This window comes from Bubalus bubalis, chromosome 24, assembly GCF_019923935.1.
Source record: "Bubalus bubalis isolate 160015118507 breed Murrah chromosome 24, NDDB_SH_1, whole genome shotgun sequence".
Taxonomy (NCBI): Eukaryota; Metazoa; Chordata; class Mammalia; order Artiodactyla; family Bovidae; genus Bubalus; species Bubalus bubalis.
Window position 1 is genome coordinate 5966201 of NC_059180.1, and position 19553 is coordinate 5985753.

Genomic DNA, 19553 nt, shown 5'->3' on the forward strand with positions numbered 1-19553 from the left:
GTCCCTGGGATTCTCCAGGCAAGAACACTGGAGTGGGTTGCCATTTCCTTCTCCAATGCATGAAAGTGAAAAGTGAAAGTGAAGTCGCTCAGTCGTGTCTGACTCTTCTTGACCCCATGGACTGCAGCCCACCAGGCTCCTCCATCCATGGGATTTTCCAAGCAAGAGTACTGGAGTGGGGTGCCATCGCCTTCTCCATATCTCAAGTATATTCCCTTTTATTTATAGTTCGCTAAGATTTTTAATCATGAATAGATGTTGAGATTCATCAAATGCTTTTTCTGTATCTATTGAGATAATCATTTGTTTTTAATATGGTGGAATATACTTAAAATCCCTGTTGATGTTTGAATGTTGCATCAGCCCTGTACACCTAGAGTAAACTACTTGATAATGATGTATTCTCTCTGGAAGATTTTTTAACTACAAATTCAATTCCCACAATAGATACAGGACTATTCATGAAGTATATTTCTTTTTGAGTCATTTTTAATTGTTTTTTGTCTTTTAAGAAATTTGTTAACTGCATCAAAGATTTATAATTTGTTGGCTTAAATTTGTTCATAGTATCTCATTATCGTAACATCTGTAAGGTATGTATTGATGACGCCTCTTGCATTCCTGATATTGATAATTTGTGTTTTTATTCTGTTTTCCTGATTAGTTTGTCTAGGGGACAGCCTTCTCCTTCTAGATGAAAGTCACTGGTTCAGGTTCTGTGGATGGATAGGACAGGCGGAAAGAACTATACTTACACAAATTGCAACGACTGATGCCACAGCCACAATCCTGGGCCACTTGAACTGTCTGGTGAATAGGTTTGTGGAAGCTCGGAGTTGTTTATTAGACATCTGGTATGTGACCAAGACCCTAGGTAGATAAAAGTGTAAAAGTAAAAGGAGTGAGGTCATAAGCATGATGCAGTGTGAGTTTCCTACCGTTTCCCCACCAAAGAACAACAGTTCTCTAACATCACCCATTTGGCTGAGAGGGCTTTTGTAGAAGTTTGGGTGTTCAGTGAAGAAGTTCCAGCACACACTTGGGGCAATTATAATCCAGCAATTCTCGTGTATGTACAAAAACATACACGAGAATGTCCATAGTGAAACAGCCCAATTGGCATTTCTGGGGGCCTCTGAAGAGCTCTGATCCTTTATGTCTCAATGCAGAAAAAACTCAGTGAGATGCAAAGTGATAGATAAGAAGTGAATTATTAGAATAGGACTCTTGTGAGGCTTACAGGTGGGCGAGTGAGAGGGTGTCACCCAGAGAACTTAGTGGGCTACAGTTTTAAAATCAGAGGAAAAGTGTGCAAGATGCGAAAACCACTTTCTTCCTCATTTTTGGGTAGACATCATGCTTCCATCATCAACTCCTCTTCCAGGTGAGGAGGGGAGTGTTTTTGTCCCTACATGGTCAAGCCAGGACTTTCATGGTGCTGTGGAAAAATCATTTCAGGCCTCAGTACAATGAGCACCTCTCATTTTGAAATGTCACCTTTCATAAATTATTGGGTTTTTTAAAGTATTATTTATTTGGCTGTGCCAGGTCTTAGTTGAGGCATGCAAGGTCTTTAGTTGTGGCATGTGGGATCTATTCATAGTTCCCTGACCGGGGATCAAATCTAGGTGCCCTGCATTGGGAGCATGGAGTCTTAGCCACTGAACTGCCAAGGGAGTCCCCATAAATTACTGTTGTCATGTGCTTAGAGAACATCCCTAAGGATCATTAACTTACTGAGCTCACTGGGCATGCGGGGCTCATGCCGCCATTGTTTTATTATTTGGGGCCATGTCCTGTGCTTCTGTTGCGTGGTTTTGTTGCTATAAAAATTCACTTTTTTTTTTTTTTGGCTGCACTGGGCCTTGGTTGCTGCACACGGACTTTCTCTAGCTGCAGCGAGTGGGGCTACCCTCTGGTGGCAATGCTCAGGTTCCTCACTGCGTTGGCTTCTCTTGCTGCGGAGCACAGGCTCTAGAGTGTGCGGGCTTCATTGGTTGCAGTGCACAGGGTTAGTTGCTACTAACTAACCCTGGTAAAGAGAGACTCTTTTCCGCTGGACCACCAGGGAATTCCAAGCCTGCTTGGTTTTGTGGTTAAGCAAACCTACTTTCTTGAATAATCATTCATCATCATCATCATTATTATTAATCATTAATAATCATTACCTTACAGGGGTCTCCCAAAGTTTTTCCTACTTACAATCCCCTAGGGGGATTAACTATTTAATCACCTACTCGCCCCTATCAATAGCAGCCTTATTCATAGTATTTCCAAGTTTAATAAAAGAAAAATAGCCACCAGTGGAAGGATAGATAGCAAGTCTGGGAGATTCGTGCAATTGAATACCACTTAGCAATAAAAAGAAAACAATTACTGATAAATCCAACAATATGAATGATTCACAGAAAAAAAGCAGGTTGAGTGAAAAAAAACAAAAGGTTCGTGTTATATGATTCCTTTAATAAGAAATTCTAGAAGAGCTAAATCAATCTATGTTGATAGAAATCAGAAGAGCACTTGGCACTGGTGGAGGGGGCTGACTGGAAAGGGGCATGAGAGAAACTTACGGGGTTCTGGAAAGCCCTTTATCTTTAACTGGGTGATGGTTATATGGGTATATACATTTGTCCGAATTAATTATATTCTTAAGATCTGTGCATTTGACTTTATATAAATTATACTACAATAAAAAGGATTAAAAAAACAGGATAATAGAAAAGACAAGTAAGTACATTCATAAAACTATTGACTAAATTCCAGGCAATATCAACATCTAGAGGTGGTGCATTGGGTAAGATTAAGAGATGTGAGAGTAAGTTAAAGTACTCTTATGGGTTCAGGGAGAAATAGAGAGATATTGATAAGATAAATCAACAGGTCTAAGTAAACATAAGAAACCAATATAAGACTAAAAACAGAATGTAAAATGTTTAAATCTGAAAAATATTTGATTCACCTATTGAAAAGTACGGAAAGAGGAAAAAAGAAAGTACAATAAATGGGGAACTTGAAACAAGTTGGAAGAAACAAGAAACTATCATTGCAATAAATATAAATAGGTTTAGGGGGAAGAAAAGGGTGTGACATTAGGAGAGTAGCATTGAAATATACACACTGCTGCTGCTGCTGCTGCTGCTAAGTCGTTTCAGTCGTGTCCAACTCTGTGCGACCCCATAGACGGCAGCCCACGAGGCTCCTCTGTCCCTGGGATTTTCCAGGCAAGAGTGCTGGAGTGGAGTGCCATTTCCTTCTCCAATGCATGAAAGTGAAAAGTGAAAGTGAAGTTGCTCAGTCGTGCCGGACTCTCAGCGACCCCATGGACTGCAGCCTACCAGGCTCCTCTGTCCATGGGATTTTCCAGGCAAGAGTACTGGAGTGGGGTGCCATTGCCCTCTCCGATATACACACTACCATGTGTCAAATAGACAGCAGGTGGGAAGCTGCTGTAAGGCGCAGGGAGCCCAGCTAGGTGCTCTAGCTGGAGAGGCGGGAGGGAGGTCCAAGAGGGAGAGGATATATGCACGGCTGATTTACTTCCTTGTACTGCAGAAACTAACACAACATTGTAAAGCAATTGTATTCCAGTAAATTTTTGTTAATGTAAATAAGTTAAACTAACCAATTAGTCAGAATGCAATCAAGAACATACACTCTTGGGACTTGCCTATCGGTCCAGTGGTTAAGACTCTGTGCTTCCACTGCAGGGACATGACCCTGGTCAGGGAACTAAGTTCCCACATGCCTCAAGGCACAGCCAAAAATAAAATTTGAAAAAAAATAAAAGAACATATGCCCTCAGTGAACATCTCACTTCCCCAGAAAACACAGAGAAAGAGCCGGTTTACCACATCCAACCTCTCAAACTAAAAAGTATACTTTCATGGGGGAATTGTTTTCTTCCTTCTTTGAGGCTGGATCCCAGAGAAGGGCAGAATTAAGTGGGGACAAAGACAAGAAGGACACATATACCCTATGTACTGCCTTGGTGGCTGGTGACATGTTTAAGTAGGGGAGGACCAAGTACTTGAGGAAGGAGCTGGAGAAGGACCTGAGGGCCTAGGAGCAAAGCTGAGGGAGAGTTCAGAGGGCTACTTACATGCGGCATATAGGGATGAGGGCTCTTTAAGATTGTCTAGAACTAGATATATAGATATATATATATGGATATATATAAATGGATATATATATATATATATATATGCAGAGTACATCATGAGAAATGCTGGGCTGGAAGAAGCACAAGCTGGAACCAAGGTTGCTGGGAGAAATATCAATAACCTCAGATATGCAGATGACACCACTCTTATGGCAGAAAGTGAAGAGGAACTAAAAAGCCTCTTGATAAAAGTGAAAGAGGAGAGTGAAAAAGTTGGCTTAAAGCTCAACATCAGAAAACGAAGATCATGGCATCTGGTCCCATCACTTGATGGCAAATAGATGGGGAAACAGTGGAAACAGTGTCAGACTTTATCTTTTTGGGCTCCAAAATCACTGCAGATGGTGATTGCAGCCATGAAATTAAGACGCTTACTCCTTGGAAGGAAAGTTATGACCAACCTAGACTGCATATTCCAAAGCAGAGACATTACTTTGCCAACAAAGGTCCGTCCAGTCAAGGCTATGGTTTTTCCAGTGGTCATGTACGGATGTGAAAGTGGGACTGTGAAGAAAGTTGAGCGCCAAAGAATTGATGCTTTTGAACTGTGGTGTTGGAGAAGACTCTTGGACTGCAAGGAGATCCAACCAGTCCATTCTAAAGGAGATCAGTCCTGGGTGTTCTTTGGAAGGAATGATGCTAAAGCTGAAACTCCAGTACTTTGGCCAACTCATGCGAAGAGTTGACTCATTGGAAAAGACTCTGATGCTGGGAGGGATTGGGGGCAGGAGGAGAAGGGGACGACAGAGGATGAGATGGCTGGATGGCATCACTGACTCTATGGACGTGAGTCTGAGTGAACTCCGGGAGTTGGTGATGGACAGGGAGGCCTGGCGTGCTGCGATTCATGGGGTCGCAAAGAGTCAGACATGACTGAGCGACTGAACTGAACTGAACTGAACTGAATATATATATATATATATGGATATATATATATCAATTGGAATCCTGGCCCAGAGCTTGAGAAGCAGGCCTTCCATTGCTCATCCTGAATCCTGGGAGTGGCAAAGAGCTGCCAGATTCGATGACAACCTGGCTATTTATGAGGATGGGGGACGAGCAAGCTGGAGAATAGACCAAGACTCCTTGACCTTCTGCATTCATTTCTGCCTATCCTCTAATCCAAAGCATCAAAGAACTCTGGGCCAGAGGGTCAGACAGCAATTGAGTAATGTCACCAATGTCACTGTAATTATCCATATTATTGATTCCAACAATGTCCCTGTGGGTACTGAGTAAGTATAAGATGCATGCGTGCGTGCTCAGTCTCTTCAGTCATGTCCGATTCTTTGCAACCTTATGGACTATAGCCTTCCAGGCTCAGTCCATGGGATTCTCTAGGCAAGAATACTGGAGTGGGTTGCCTTGCCCTCCTCCAGGGGATCTTCCCCATATGCCAGCACAATTAAAGTTATGAGGTCCCATAAAAACGTAAAGCAAGAGCAACAGCAGTAATACAGTAGTAGCAGCAATACAAGGCACCCGGGCAGATTTTAGCTTCCACCCAAATGAGGATGGAAGGCAGGGAGAAGTGTATGAAAGAGATCCAGTCCCCCAGCTGCTATTACAAACTCCAAATAGGCTCCCATTTTCCTTCTTGTCTTGAAACACAGGAATCTTAGCTCCTAAGTTCCACCCACCTACTCACCTCCCTCACCTCCATTTAAGCACCTAGAAATTCTACCTGTGCTTCCTTGTACCTGTAATGTTGGACAGACTTCCTTAGAGTAAGAAAGCTGCCCACAGTGCTCTAATAAATCCGGTCTTCCTACACTGTCTGCTTCCAGAATTACAGCATCATGTTTATTCAACATCCTAACAAACCTAAGGCAAATACTAGTGAGAGAATTTAACCTGGGACAGAGCCAGTCATCTCTCCTCCAGATTCATAAAGCAACTGCTACCTATTATTTTTCCCTTTTCAGCCCCTCTTCGAGTAGGAAGCTTAGGTCCTCCTCAGCACTTACTTCTTGGGGAAGTAAGAACCCAGTAATCCAAACCATCCTCCCTTAGAAATTCCAGCCATCCTACCACTCAGTTGACCCTTTTCACCCCTAGGATTAGGTCGCAGGCCTCATTTTCACCCCAGCACAGCCCCAGGACTGAGGTAGGTACATTCAGCTAGAGAAGACTGCATAGTTATAAGTGATGGTCAGGGCAGAATCAATTTGATACCATAACGCAAACCACAAAGGGTTACCAGCAAAGAGAGCCATCTCAGGGAAGCCTGTTCCACTGATGGATGAAGTCACTGCCTTATGTAGACCTGAGCTCACTGTTGGAATTTTGGTGGCAATCAGTGTGCGTGGTTCCCCAGCCAGCGCTGTATTCAGGACCATCCAGACATTGCTGTACGTCAGGCAGTGGTCAGTAGCAGCAAAAAGGGAAAAGGGAACCGTCGTGTCTGGGTGCCCTACCACCACCCAATGTCACCTTCCTCTTCCTTGTGGCCTAGTTCATGTATAAGAATGAGCACACAGGGATATCATGGCATGGCCTACAGAACCAAGGGTCAGCTATGGGCCTGTTGGTACAGCCCCAAGTCAGGGATGATGCCTTGCCATCATTCCTGACTCTACGCAGTTGAGCACTGGCTAGTGGCTTTGGCAGGCAGACACCCAGTATCCTATCCTACGTGCATGCGTGTTACACCGCTTCAGTCATGTCTGACTCTTTGCAACCACATGGACTGTAGCCCACCAGGCTCCTCTGTCCATGGGATTCTCCTGGCAAGAATACTGGAGTGGGTTGTCATTTCCTTCTCCTGGGGATCTTCCTAACCCAGGGATCAAACGTTCGTCCCTTAAGTCTCCTGCATTGGCAGGTAGGCTCTTTACCACTAGCACCACCTGGAAATCCCTAAATTCCCAGATATTCCAAATCTTCTAGAAACAAAAGATCCATCCTACCCCACTCCCAACCACAAATCTACTTCCAGTTCTCCTCAGGTTTACCAGTGTTAACTGTCATCTCTGAGGTCTCTTTCTCCAGTATCTTTCTCAAATTCTCAGCACTATTTTAAACTGTTGACCACTCTCTCCAACCTGAAGCCCTGCCCAGTTCTGGTTTTCACAAGCACCTGAGTCTCCTGTCTTCCTGACCACTCATCTGTGGATATGACCCCGTGTCCCCTTTGTTAAGCCCTGTACATATCACTGTCAAAATCAGGCACCACATCTTGTGACCTTCTTTGTATCCCACACAACACCAAGGACAGTAATTTGCCTGGATTGTGATTTCAATCCATACTGGTTGCACGACAGATAGGCTAAGTGCCCTGTTCCCTAAACCTGAGTCTGCCCAGGAGTCTACTCCCCCAACTCACATTTGCTTTCTGAAGCCTAAGCCCTCTTACCTCATCACAGGATACCCCTTGACTCTTCTTGTTCTTTCTCTCCGTCCTCTGCAAAACCCCCAAAGTCTTGTTTCCTCTCTTCACAGTACCTCACAGGATAACATCCTGTTGATGCTGCGGCCACTGGCAAAGTACAGCATCGCCACACAGGTGGATGACATGGCCAGTCAGGCCCCCAGAATGAGGTCAAATGTAGAGCAAGGGCAGCTGCAGTAGGAAAGAGAAAGCCATGCTCCTTAGCAGAATAAACGCAGAGGCTGAGAACACACAGTCAAAAAGGAACGTGGGAATAAGGTGCAGCAGGAGGAAATTAATCACCATAGAACACTGTGGTCCAAACCCCAGACAAAAAAGAATGACTTCCTCTTCCCACTCACCGGGGAGCCTTTTCTATTGATGTTTGAGGAACAAAGCAATGCCCTGGGAGAGGTCCATACATCTCTCCTTTCTAGAAAGAAACTAGACTTGAAATCCATACCTAAGTGGATGAGGGAAGTGCAGGGGATGAGATATAGTGCTTTTGCTTGAAGACTGAGTTCTTTCCCCACCAATTTTCATTGTCTTCTATGTAGCACTCAGTACTAAGAGGAGAGAGGTGGCTCAAGCTGGAAGCCATGGCTGCAGGAAATGGGGGAGAGGTTGGGAGAAAAGAGACATTTTAAATTCCAAGGTTCAGTGCTCGCTTCGGCAGCACATATACTAAATTCCAAGGTTCACAGAGGAAACATTATTTCGATCCTATTTCCAAAAGATATTATGCAAATTATTTGATTAGACCAGATAAGAACGATTTACAAAGAAAAAGCTCAGAGAGCAGAGAGGGTCGTACACAGGCATACCTCATTTTATTGCACTTTGCAGATACTGTATTTATTACAAATTAAAGATTGGTGGAACCCTGTGTCAAGCAAGTCTGTTGGTGCCATTTTTCCAACAGCATTATATTTTGGTTTTATTTTTAATACAATTTTTAAAGCGTACACTTCAGTTAACAGCCATGACAAAATACAGGCTATATTTCCCATGTTATATAATACATCCTTGTAGCCTATCTTACAGCCAATAATTTATACCTCCCACTCCCCTACCTGCCTCTACAGTGCTACCCACCCCCACCTCTGGTAACCACTGGTTTGTTCTCTGCACCTGTGAGTCCCGTTCTTTTTTGTTATATTCACCAGTTTGTTGCATTTTTTAGATTTCACATATAGATGACAGCATACAGTACTTATCTTTCTCTATCTGACTTATTTCACTTAGTGTGAAGTGAGTGAAGTGAAAGTCACTCAGTCATGTCTGACTCTTTTTGACCCATGGACTCCATGGAATTCTCCTGGCCAGAATACTGGAGTGGAAAGCCTTTCCCTTCTTCAGGGGATCTTCCCAACCCAGGGAGGGAACCCAGGTCTCCCAAACTGCAGGCAGATTATTTACCAGCTGAGTACTTCATGTAATGTCCTGCAAGTCCATCCATGCCACTGCAAATGGCAAAATTTTCATTCTTTCTTATGGCTGAGTAGTATTCTATTGTGTATATACACACCGTATCTTCTTTATCCATTCATCTGTTGATGGACACTTAAGCTTTTCCATATCTTGGTGATTGTAAATAATGCTGCTATGAACACAGGGGTTGTGTATATCTTTTCAAATTAGTGCCTTTTTTTTCCAGATATATACCCAGGAGGAGAATTGCTGGGTCATGGAGTAGTTCTATTTTTCATTTTTGAGAGATCTCCATACTGTTTTCCACAGTGGCTGCACCAGTTCACATCCCAACAGTGTATGAGGGTTCCCTTTTCTCAACATCCTTGCCAACATTTGTTATTTGTGTTATTTTTGATAGTAGTCATTCTGACAGGTGTGAGATGATATCTCATTGTGGTTTTTATTTTCATTTCCCTGATGATAAGCAATGTTGAGGATCTTTTCATATGCTTGTTAGCCATCTGCAGTTCCTCTTTGGAAAATTGTGTATTCAGTTCTGCCCATTTTTTAATCGGGTTGTTTGTTTGGTGTTGAGTTGTATGATCAGTTTAGATATGTTGAATATTAATTTATTATTGGTCATATGATCTGCAAATATTTTCCCCCATTCAGTAGGTTGTCTCTTCATTCATAAAAACTTAGACAAACATTCTTTGACATAAATCACAAGAGTTTTTTGGATCCATCTCCTAAAGAAAATAAAACCAAAAATAAACAAATAGAATCTAATTGAGCTTGGAGAAAACAGTGAGAAAAAAAATTTGAAGAGATAATGGCTGAGAATTTCCCAGAAATAGACACAATGAGGGGCATGGATCTACTGTCTCAAATATCTCAACAAAGCCAAAACAGAAATTTTTGAGAAATCCATACCTAATCACATTTGATTGAAAATATAGGAAAATCAAATGAAAAAACAGAGAAGACAAAAATAACCAATGCCAGGAAGGAAACAGAGGCTGTGGCTACAGGCTCTGCAGACATTAAAACAAGGGAATATTGCAAACAGCTCCATGCACATAAATTTGACATCTGAGATCTATTTCTGCTTTATTGACTATGCCAAAGCCTTTGACTGTGTGGATCACAATAAACTGTGGAAAATTCTGAAAGAGATGGGAATACCAGACCACCTGACCTGCCTCTTGAGAAATCTATATGCAGGTCAGGAAGCAACAGTTAGAACTGGTCATGGAACAACAGACTGGTTTCAAATAGGAAAAGGAGTATGTCAAGGCTGTATATTGTCATCCTGCTTATTTAACTTATATGCAGAGTACCTCATAAGAAATGCTGGGCTGGATGAAGCACAAGCTGGAATCAAGATTGCTGGGAGAAATATCAATAACCTCAATTATGCAGATGACACCACCCTCATGGCAGAAAGTGAAGAAGAACTAAAGAACTTCTTGATGAAAGTGAAAGAGGAGAGTGAAAAAGTTGGCTTAAAGCTCAACATTCAGAAAACTAAGACCATGGCATCCGGTCCCATCACTTGATGGCAAATAGATGGGGAAACAGTGGCAGACTTTATTTTGGGGGGCTCCAAAATCACTGCAGATGGTGACTGCAGCCATGAAATTAAAAGTCACTTACTTACTCCTTGGAAAGAAAGTTATGACCAACCTAGACAGCATATTAAAAAGCAGAGATATTACTTTGCCAACAAAGGTCCATCTAGTCAAGGCTATGGTTTTTCCAGTAGTCATGTGTGGATGTGAGAGTTGGATTATAAAGAAAGCTGAGCACCGAAGAATTGATGCTTTTGAAGTGTGGTGTTGGAGAAGACTCTAGAGAGTCCCTTGGACTGCAAGGAGATCCAACCAGTCCATTCTGAAGGAGATCAGCCCTGGGATTTCTTTGGAAGGACTGATGCTAAAGCTGAAACTCCAGTACTTTGGCCACCTGATGGGAAGAGCTGACTCATTTGAAAAGACCCTGATGCTGGGAAAGATTGAGGGCAGGAGGAGAAGGGGATGACAGAGGATGAGATGGTTGGATGGCATTACCGACTCAATGGACATGAGTTTGAGTGAACCCCAGGAGTTGGTGATGGACAGGGAGGCCTGGCATGCTGCAGTCCATGGGGTCGCAAAGAGTCGGACATGACTGAGTGACTGAATTGAACTGAACTGATGAATAAAACAATTCATTAAAAAGCACAAACTAGGGGCCTCCCTGGTGGTCCAGTGGTTAAGAATCCACCTGCAGTGCAGAGGACATGAGTTGAATCCCTGGTCAGGGAACTAAGCTCCCACGTGCTGGGAGCTTATAGCACAGTCACATAATGAGTAAATAAAAATAAATTTTAAAAATCAAGGGACAAAACAGCAAGACCCCAGAATGGATTTGGCTTTGAAAAAACAATTGCATAAACTCTTGAAGGACAATTGAAGAAACTCGATTATGAACTGGATACTAGATGAAAAGAATCTAGTTTTGGTTATGTAGAATCTACTTTTGGTTATCCCGATTTTTTTTTTTAACTTTACAATATTGTATTGGTTTTGCCATATATCAACATGAATCCGCCACAGGTATACACGTGTTCCCCATCCTGAACCCTCCTCCCTCCTCCCTCCTCCCTCCCCATACCATCCCTCTGGGTCGTCCCAGTGCACCAGCCCCAAGCATCCAGTATCGTGCATCGAACCTGGACTGGTGACTCGTTTCATATATGATATTATACACGTTTCCATGCCATTCTCCCAAATCATCCCACCCTCTCCCTCTCCCACAGAGTCCAAAAGACTGTTCTATACATCAGTGTCTCTTTTGCTGTCTCGTATACAGGGTTATTGCTACCATCTTTCTAAATTCCATATATATGCGTTAGTATACTGTATTGGTGTTTTTCTTTCTTGCTTACCTCACTCTGTATAATAGGCTCCACTTTCATCCACCTCATTAGAACTGATTCAAATGTATTCTTTTTAATGGCTGAGTAATACTCCATTGTGTATATGTACCACAGCTTTCTTATCCATTCATCTGATGATGGACATCTAGGTTGCTTCCATGTCCTGGCTATTATAAACAGTGCTGCGATGAACAGTGGGGTACACGTGTCTCTTTCAATTCTAGTTTCCTCAGTGTGTATGCCCAGCAGTGGGATTGCTGGGTCATAAGGCAGTTCTATTTCCAGTTTTTAAAGGAATCTCCACACTGTTCTCCATAGTGGCTGTACTAGTTTGCATTCCCACCAACAGTGTAAGAGGGTTCCCTTTTCTCCACACCCTCTCCAGCATTTATTGCTTGTAGACTTTTGGATCGCAGCCATTCTGACTGGCGTGAAATGGTACCTCATTGTGGTTTTGATTTGCATTTCTCTGATAATGAGTGATGTTGAGCATCTTTTCATGTGTTTGTTAGCCATCTGTATGTCTTCTTTGGAGAAATGTCTATTTAGTTCTTTGGCCCATTTTTTGATTGGGTCATTTATTTTTCTGGAATTGAGCTGTAGGAGTTGCTTGTATATTTCTGAGATTAGTTGTTTGTCAGTTGCTTCATTTGCTATTATTTTCTCCCATTCTGAAGGCTGTCTTTTCACCTTGCTTATAGTTTCCTTTGTTGTACAGAAGCTTTTAAGTTTAATTAGGTCCCATTTGTTTATTTTTGCTTTTATTTCCAATATTCTGGGAGGTGGGTCATAGAGGATCCTGCTGTGATGTATGTCGGACAGTGTTTTGCCTATGTTCTCCTCTAGGAGTTTTATAGTTTCTGGTCTTACGTTTAGATCTTTAATCCATTTGAGTTTATTTTGTGTATGGTGTTATAAAGTGTTCTAGTTTCATTCTTTTGCAAGTGGTTGACCAGTTTTCCCAGCACCACTTGTTAAAGAGATATCCTGATTTTTAAAGGTTTATACTGAAATATTTGGGGGTGGAACATCATGATGTCTCAAATTCACTCGAAAATACTTAAGCACATGCAAATAAAGTAAAGAGTAACATGTTTATATGCTGATGGGAATGTGATGAAAAAAGGCTGTTGAGAGGAAAGATGATTTAGGAGGAAGAGGGAGAAATTGGCTGAGTGATGCTCTTGAGTGGGCACAAGGGGATAAGGTGTAGAGATGAAGTTGCAGATGGGAGTGTGGAAAGTTATTGCTTCATTTGTTCAAGAAAGTAGGTTAGGTCATCAGCTGAGTGTGGGGATGCATAAGGTTTCAGGAGAGAGGAGAAATACAGGGGCACCAGGGCGGTGGCTCAAACTTCAGTGCACGTCAGAATCACCTGGAGGACTTTTTGAAACAGACTGAGCTCCTCCCTGTGTGTGCGTGCTCAGTCGATCAGTCATGTCCAACTCTTTGCGACCCCCTGGACTGTAGCTCACCGGATACTAGAGTGGGTTGCCATCTCCTCCTCCAGGGGATCTTCCAGACCCAGGAATGGAACCTGCATCTCCTACACTGACAGGATTCTTTTACGACAGGTCACCTGGGAAGCCTGAGCTCCTCCTGATTCTGGCGGTCCAGATTCCAGGACTCCTGGTTCTGTAGGTTTGGGGTGGGGCCCGAGAAGCTGTATATCTTACAAGCTGCGGGTGATGCTGATGCTGCCAGCCTGGGGATCACATTCTGAGAACCACTGTGATTACGGTGCAGCAGTAGGGCCCCCCTGAGGTTTGTGGTCAGACTCTAAAGTGAGAAGAGTCAGTGAGAAAGTTCAGAGACAACTTTTTCTCCAAGCCTGTTCCGATACACAGGTGCAGTTGCAAAAGAGGCAGAGGGTTGAATGAACCAGAGATGATCACCAAGATCATCACAGAGCTGGCTGCTTCTTATCTGAATGTGTGTGTGTGCTTAGTCACTCAGTCAAGTCTGACTCTTTGTGACCCCATGGACTGTAGCCCACCAGGCTCCTCTGTCCATGGGGATTCTCCAGGCAAGAACACTGGAGTGGGTTGCCATGCCCTCCTCCAGGGGATCTTCTCAACCCAGGGATCGAACCCAGGTCTCCTGCATTGCAGATGGATTCTTTACCTTCTGAGCCACCAGGAAAGCCCTCTTATCTCTGGGCCCAGCCCAAATGAAACTGCCTCAGAAGCATCTTTCCTGACCATCTAATCTGACTATCTTCCGCCTCCTTGCCATCTTGCACTTTCACATTATTTTTTTCTTGCAGAAAAATTTTCATTCTTCAGAATCTTATGTATATTTATTTTGTTACCTGTTTCTGAGTCTTTTCACTGGAGTGTGTGCACCACAAAACAGGAATCTTTTTTTGTTGGTGGTGGTCACTGCTATGTTCCTAGAACCTAGAAGAATGCCTGGACACCGCAGGTGCTATTTACTCATCAAAAGTAGAAAGAAAGAAAAAAAAAAGAAAGAAAGGAAGGCAGGGAGAGAGGAAAAAAGAGAGAGCCAAGGAAACACAAGAAACTAAATGATAGAATTTGTTTTGACTATGAAGAGGAAAATATTTATATAATTATAAAATATAAACACAGATTACTATGTCTAAGAGGCTGGGATGGTTAATTAGCATCACTGACTCAATGGACATGAATTTGAATTTGCAAAGGAGATAACACGTCAGAGGAGCCTGGCATGCTGCAGTCCACGCAGGTTGCAAAGAGTCAGATACAACTTAGCAACTGAACAATAACAACACAAAATTAATGTAAATACATTAGAAAGATGGGAAGGAGGAGCTAGCTAGTTGCATCTTCTTTTCCTGAAGACAATGCTTCCCAAATTCCCTGTTTGTACCACGAGTAGGTTGTGATCATTGGAACTTGGGCAGTGAAGATGCACACCATTTTCATGCCTGGCTTCAAAACATCTCATGCCATCCTTTGTTCTCTGTCTCTGTCTCTCTCAGCTCACCAGTGTGCTGAGTGCAGAGGACCCAGTAGTGACCTCTGGGGAGGCCCAAGGGGACAGTGGAGTTGTAGGATGAAAGGGGCCTGGGTTCCCATGTGGCAGCTTGGAGACAGCAGTGTAAAAGCCTGCTGCCAGACACTGGCGGGACTTCAGGTGAGTTGAAAATAAACTTTACTTGTGTCAAACAGCGACTGAAATTCCAGGGCTATTTTTATTACTGAGAAAAATAGAAATGTCAAAAGGTGATTTATTAGGAATTACTAGTGTTTCCATTTATGTTCAATCAGGAGAAAAAGAAATCACATGTTAATCTGAACAGGGAAAGTTAATATAAAGAATTACTAACTGTAACAGAGTAAAGAGAGTTCTAAAGAACAGTAGTGAGTTCTGGAGTAATTCTTCACCTTACTAATTCACTCTAAAGTGGTATCCCTTCTGCTATGTATTCCATCCACTGAGTATTCTTAAAGAATATTTCCATTTGCAAGCTAGCTAATGGGTTCTCTGTAGGGTGTAAAGAATGCAAAGTAACATACAAGCTCATCAAAATGAAATTGACTCCAGGAGGGATCTAAGTGTCTGTTCCCACATGGCAACAAAACAGCAGGAAAAAATGGCATGAAGAAACACTGGTTGGCACCGCACGCCCCCACCTGACATCAGTAGGGCAAAGTGTGGACCTGAACTTGCACCTTCATCTGGAGGCAACAAGGCCATGAGAACTGGTGCTCCACTCACACCAGGTGGCACTGGCAGAGCCCAAAGGGATGGCACATAGCATCTGTAATATCCACAATTTAATTTTTCAAAAATGTAAATACATATGAAAAAAGAATATCCAGTGAGTGCTCACTGAGCTTCTTGACAGTGAGTTCCTTGAAGATGAGGACCTAGTCCACCTTTGAAATTCCAATGTCTACCTCAATACCTAGCACACTGCTACCTACAAAACTTTTTTCCTTTTTGCCAAATTGTAATTTATTGATTGCCAAGGATAAACATGTTTCCAAGAGTTAGAAAGGTGGTGTATAATTTGGGGCTCCATTTTCTTGATTTTAAATAAGACCATTCCTTTAATTAGGGCTTGGAGAATTCAACACTTTCCATTTAAGCATTCACTTCTAGATCCCCAGAATCTATGCTAAGTTGCGAATTAAATGATTTTTTTCCTACATTGTCCCAGCTTTTCTCCCAAGACTTCCTTCTAGTTTTTAGAGACGTTTTTATTTTGGCCTCTGGATCTCTAACTCTGCTCTTTGCCCTTCCTTCTTTTGAAAAGGAGGGAACAAATCCAGACATGTAAAATAACATGTTTTCATCCATCCCAGAGGCAGAACTGGCCTGCTCCTTCCTGTCTGAGTCCGTTGCCAAAAGATCCCAATACCCCCCGCCGCCGCCCGCCCCCACCACCCCTCAGCCTAGCAGAGCCTCCGGACTGGAAACCACGCATCCTTTTATTCACCCTTAACTCAACCCCTCCCAGTGCACATGGCTTGTCCCAGGGGATTGAAGGGGCTCATCTCTCAAGTGTTACTCTTACTACACTTCACGTGACTCCACGCCTGCCTTGTTCACTTACAAGCTGAGCACTCACGGCTCAGGGCTGTGTGTTTTCACCATTTTATTCCCAAAGCACATGATGCTTATCCTGTAGTCCTTGAAAAGTGCTGGTTGAACTGGTGTCATCAGGGTGAAGAGAACCAAGAAAGGCAGAGTTGGAACTGGGGAGTCTGTTGATGGCTGTTTGATAGGGTAATAATTGGTTCTAGGAAAATAAGAGAAAAGGAGGTTGTGTGTGACAGGCAAGGAGGTTTCAAAGCAAACAACGACCCCCAAAAATCAGAATCAAAAAGAAAAAGAATGCAAAGGGAGGCAGCAAAGATGCCAAACCCACAGGAACCAGCCATAAGTTAACCACTGTGTTAGTCAGCGTTCTCAAGAGAATAAGGGGATGGGGTTGGTGGGAGAGAGCATATTTATTTTGAGGAATTAGCTCACAATATGTGGGGACTGGTAAGTCTTGAATCTGTAGGCTAGGCCAGCAGACTGGAAATTCAGGGAAGGGCTGATGTTGCAGTTTTGAGTCTGAAATCTGCTGGGCAACAGGCTGGAACTCAGGAGCGTTTCTGTACTCATGCAAATAGTTACTACGGCACCTGGCCAGGGTGGGCAGTTTCAATCAGTGTGCTTCCCCTAACATTTCTATGTAATTAAATTCTTGATGAGAATTCCTCCTTCTCCGGAAACCTCAGTCTTTTCTCTTAAGACCTTCCGTCGATTGGATGAAGGCCATCCACATCATGGAAGCTAATGTGTTTTATTCAAAACTGAATATTTTTCCTACCTTAGAAGCACCTTCACAGTGTAGGGGAGGCATTTTTTTTTTTTTTTTTACCTCTACCCTCTTAGGGTTTTCAGCTGGGCCTAAGAATTAACTTGACAGAAGACAGATTAGCAGGAGAAAAGCATACAAATTTACTTAATACAAGTTTTATATGACATGGGAGCCCTCACAAGGAAATGAAGACCCAATGAAATGGACAAATCTACGTGCTTTTTATAGCAGGTAGAGGAAAAAGAGGCAACTGAGGAAAAGTGACTAAGCTGTGGGGAGCCTAAGGAAAGATAGAAATTTTAATAAGGTCTGTTTTAGAGAATTCTCTAGCTCTAAGTCCTGTAAATGAAACTCTGCTTTATGCAGAACTCTGCTCTGCATAGCATTTCTCACTGCTCAATATACTTATTTTCTTATTTATTAATTTATTATCTGGCTCACCCTCTGCCCCAGAGCTCCTTGAAAACAATAAAAAATATGTTTTATTTGTATTCATTGCTGTATCTCCAGTTTCAAGAAGAGTGTGTGTGTGGTACATAGAAAGCACTCAATAAACACCGGTTGAATGAAGGACTTTGCTCCCTTCATAAGTAGCATGTTTCAAGCTGTTTGTGAAAATGAAACAATTCTAGCGATGGCTGCTGAGCATTGTCCTGTGAAAGGTTCCTCTGTGTCAAGAACAATGAGAACCGGCAATTTCTGAGGTAAAATCAAGTGTAACTTCAAAAAAAAAAAAGTTGGCCAGTGGAGCAGTGGAAAAACCTCAGCCTCAGCAACAGCAGACTTAGACTGGAATCTGGCTCTGTCACTTGCCAGCTGTGTGCCGTGAGCAAGGCTCAATCTCTCTCAAGTTTCCACTTCCTCATCTATATAGTATCTGGGGATATTATTACAAAGATGGTTAATGAGGGTTTGGCCAGTGTATAGATGAAAATGCTTGGAACCAGTGTGTGCTAAAAAAAAAAACAAAGATTCCACAAGGCCACAGAAAGTTTTGCAGACCAAGCATCTCCACAGAACTTTTTCTCTCTACATCCCCCTCCAATTTAAATTTTACATTATAATCATACCTGATTTTTAAAAAGGCATCCATCTTCTCTAACTGGTTTTCTCCTCAAGCAACAGCAGTTTTATTTTATTGATATGATTCACATACTGTAAAATTCACCCTTTTAAACTGTACAATTCAGTGGTTTTCATTACACCCACAAGGTTGTGAAACCATCATAACTCTGTAATTCCAAGACATTTTCATCATCCAACACACCTATTGGCAGTCACTCCCCATTTCCCCCTCTGCTCAGCCCCCCACAACCACTAATCTGCTGTCTCTATGAATTTTCCCAGTGTAGACATCTCACAGATACACCCAGATGATATGTGGCCTGGATGGTCTGAGTTCCATCTCTTAGCATGATGTTTTCAAAGTTTATCCGTGTGATAGCATAGATCAGTACCTCATTCCTTTTTACAACTGGATAATATTCCATTGTATGGATATGCCACATTGCTTTATCTGGTCTTCAGTTTATGAATATTTGGGTTACTTTCCATTTGGGGGCGATTATGAGTGATGCTGCCATAAACATCTGTGTACAAGTTTTTGTGTAAACATACAGTTTTCAGTTCTCTTAGGTATGTATTTAGGAGTGGAATTTTTAGGTCCCATTTAACTTTCATTTATAAATATAGTAACTCTATTTAACTTTCAGAGGAACCACCAATCTGTTTCCCACTGCAACTGCACTATTTTACATCCCTACCAGCAATGTATGAGGGCTCCAATGTCTCCAAATCCTCATCAAGCTTTTTTATTAGTTTATCATCATTTTGCCTCACATTAATATTGCAGCAGGTCTAAAAACTACTTAAATTAAAACAAAAAATTTCTAAATGACACTCATATATTTAAAAAATTACCCCAAGGTCATTTTCTAATTATTACTGGCAGAGAATATTCAGTATTGCAGCTCCCTTGGCTAGGGAGGGATAATGCTCTATCACACAGTTTCTTACAGAATCCCGGGACGAAAAATCGCTTTGGAACAAATTCCTGTCAGAGAGCTGCCTGAAGTAGGCACAAGAGTAGCATCTGAATAGCTCTTTATCTACGTCTTTTGGCTTTGTCAGGATTCCACTTGCGAGCCGCCTAGCATTGTTGGAATCTGCACCCCCGCCGTCCCCGTGTGCGCAGGCGCAAACTCTCAGCCCGGCCTCCCCCCGGCCCCGCCTCCAGACCCGCCCACCTCCGACACGCCCCCTACCTTCGTGCTCTGGGGCTAAGGGGAATGGAGATGAATGTTCAAGAGGATGTGCGGCCAATGCGCGAGCGTCTCGGAAGCGGCGCTCCGCACTGGCAGAGTAAGTCTGATGACGTAGCCACTCTCCA

At 42.7% G+C, this 19553-nt stretch overlaps 1 long non-coding RNA gene across 1 annotated transcript; it reads right to left on the minus strand.

Annotated features, from left to right (window-relative positions):
* Positions 1-186: 186 nt before the first annotated feature.
* Positions 187-19540, minus strand: LOC102413566. Its single transcript, XR_006640569.1, has 4 exons — positions 19429-19540; positions 7993-8132; positions 7515-7721; positions 187-870 (listed from the first exon to the last, which is right to left on the minus strand). It is a non-coding gene; the product is annotated as an uncharacterized LOC102413566 (long non-coding RNA).
* Between the last annotated feature and the right edge of the window lie 13 nt (positions 19541-19553).